Source organism: Notothenia rossii, assembly GCF_949606895.1.
Source record: "Notothenia rossii genome assembly, chromosome: 1".
NCBI classification, from domain to species: domain Eukaryota; kingdom Metazoa; phylum Chordata; class Actinopteri; order Perciformes; family Nototheniidae; genus Notothenia; species Notothenia rossii.
The window spans coordinates 22,501-25,000 of record NC_136912.1 but is presented as its reverse complement, the minus strand read 5'-3'; the positions used below and the strand labels follow the sequence as shown (position 1 = coordinate 25,000).

General features: G+C 46.3%; 1 protein-coding gene across 1 annotated transcript in view; it reads left to right on the top strand.

Moving 5' to 3' along the window:
- Nucleotides 1-2,500, top strand: part of LOC307045084 (alanine--tRNA ligase, mitochondrial-like) — a gene marked incomplete at its 3' end in the record, with an annotated part of 34,526 nt that overhangs the window by 9,531 nt on the left and 22,495 nt on the right. The window lies entirely within an intron of this gene.

Genomic DNA, 2,500 nt, shown 5'->3' with positions numbered 1-2,500 from the left:
CACACACACACACACACACACACACACACACACACACACACACACACACACACACACACACACCAGTGTTTCCCCTATATACAAATAGTCGCGGCGCAGCGCCGCTGCTGAAATATGAGCGCTGCTGCTAGGGGGCGCCAGCAAGGTACCAAAAAAAATAACATATATTTTTTTAAACTTTTTTTTCTTTTCTTAAAATAATAAGTGGCGACCCTTTTTCATTTTTGATTGTTTGTTATGTGGATTTGTAGTATTTGTGTTACTGTATGGTGTAAGGTGTATTTTTGTTAAATCTTGAGACATTGCCCCTGTATGTACTGGCAGGGCCAATTTCTGGCATAATACACAGGCGGTCGCCTAGGGCGCCAGATCTGGGTGGCGCTGCGCTGGGAGGGAATTTTTTTTTTTGACCGTTGGCGCTCATCCAAATGTTCGACCTTGATGTAACAACATTCATAATTAAGTAAATGTAACACCCTTTTCACCCCGGTTACACATTTAATTTGCCCTGTACGATGGGCGCTGTAAGTGATGAAAGTGGGGGATGTTGGCTTATCAGGCGCCCGCAGCTCACAGCCAAAGTGTGAGCGTGGTAGCGAGAGAGGGAGCAAGGGAGAGGGCGCACCGGTACCGGCGCTGTTGTTGTTAGCATCTGGTGCTAGCTGCGCTAACGGATATAAGAAGTAGATGTTTCTACAACCAGGCTGGAGGAGAGCTCTCCTGTCAGACTGAGAGGCTCAGTGAGGTTAAAGACTCTCTGAGTATTTAGATAGTTCACTTTAGTCGAAGTTATCTCAGTGGGTCTCAAACATTTTGACCACAAATGATGTAAACACATATTTCCAAGGCACTCCTTTGCAATTATTAGGATAAATAAAAACAGGTTTGAAATCATTCCAATGCATACTATAGGACAGTTAACCAAAAATATTGTTTAAAGTTGGAGAAATACAAAGATATGCATAAATAAATAAATGTTAACTAGGTAAAATAAGATATGAATGAACAACAAAAATAAAATACGTTACATTTATTTGTTATTGGCTATGGTAGCTTATTGGTTATGTTCACATACTTATTTGATTATTAAAATGTAAACCAATCTTTTTCATATGGGCCTTTTAGAGTTGTACCCCCTAGATCAGGTCTCTAGTCATTGTGTGCTCAAAGTGCACCAGATTGAAGCATTTTACTGTAAAATGTTCAAAAAAAAATCTTCCCGGGAGGGCATACCCCCGTACCCCCCTAGAGGATGTGAAGTCCACCCCCCAATTCAAACCTGTTCATACAATACTGAATACATTTGAAGCCATTTTTCACTTATATTACCTATGTCAATACGTTTCTGTTTTTGCAGTGTATTTGTCTTTTGTAGAGATTTTTAATTTATTCTTCATATAAAATGTCGCCTAAAATCTCGCCTAGGGCAGCAAATTGTCTAGAATCGGCCTTGGTACTAGGCCTCAAGAGCCTTTCTTGTGCTGACACATAGAAACAAATTGGCACGCGCACACACTAAAAAATTCCACGCGCTCCGCGCTCACATTATGCTGGGCCAGCGTGCCTTAGCACCGCTGCTATGAATCCATCCTAGGAGAAACACTGCACACCATCCGATACGATAACACTTTAACGGTCATATGAAGTCTGAAATACTCCTTGCATCACAGCAGCTCCATGTGGAACATCAACACACAATGCCTGAAGCATCCTCTGTTGTCCAGACAGAACAGAGGATGCTTCAGGCTGTCTGGAGCACAGAGGATGCTTCAGGCTGACTGGAGCACAGAGGATGCTTCAGGCTGGAGCACAGAGGATGCTTCAGGCTGGAGCACAGAGGATGCTTCAGGCTGTCTGGAGCACAGAGGATGCTTCAGGCTGTCTGGAGCACAGAGGATGCTTCAGGCTGGAGCACAGAGGATGCTTCAGGCTCTCTGGAGCACAGAGGATGCTTCAGGCTGTCTGGAGCACACAGGATGCTTCAGGCTGTCTGGAGCACAGAGGATGCTTCAGGCTGTCTGGAGCACAGAGGATGCTTCAGGCTGTCTGGAGCACAGAGGATGCTTCAGGCTGTCTGGAGCACAGAGGATGCTTCAGGCTGTCTGGAGCACAGAGGATGCTTCAGGCTGTCTGGAGCACAGAGGATGCTTCAGGCTGTCTGGAGCACACAGGATGCTTCAGGCTGTCTGGAGCACAGAGGATGCTTCAGACTGTCTGGAGCACAGAGGATGCTTCAGACTGTCTGGAGCACAGAGGATGCTTCAGGCTGTCTGGAGCACAGAGGATGCTTCAGACTGTCTGGAGCACAGAGGATGCTTCAGGCTGTCTGGAGCACAGAGGATGCTTCAGGCTGTCTGGAGCACAGAGGATGCTTCAGGCTGTCTGGAGCACAGAGGATGCTTCAGGCTGTCTGGAGCACAGAGGATGCTTCAGACTGTCTGGAGCACAGAGGATGCTTCAGGCTGTCTGGAGCACAGAGGATGCTTCAGGCTGACTGGAG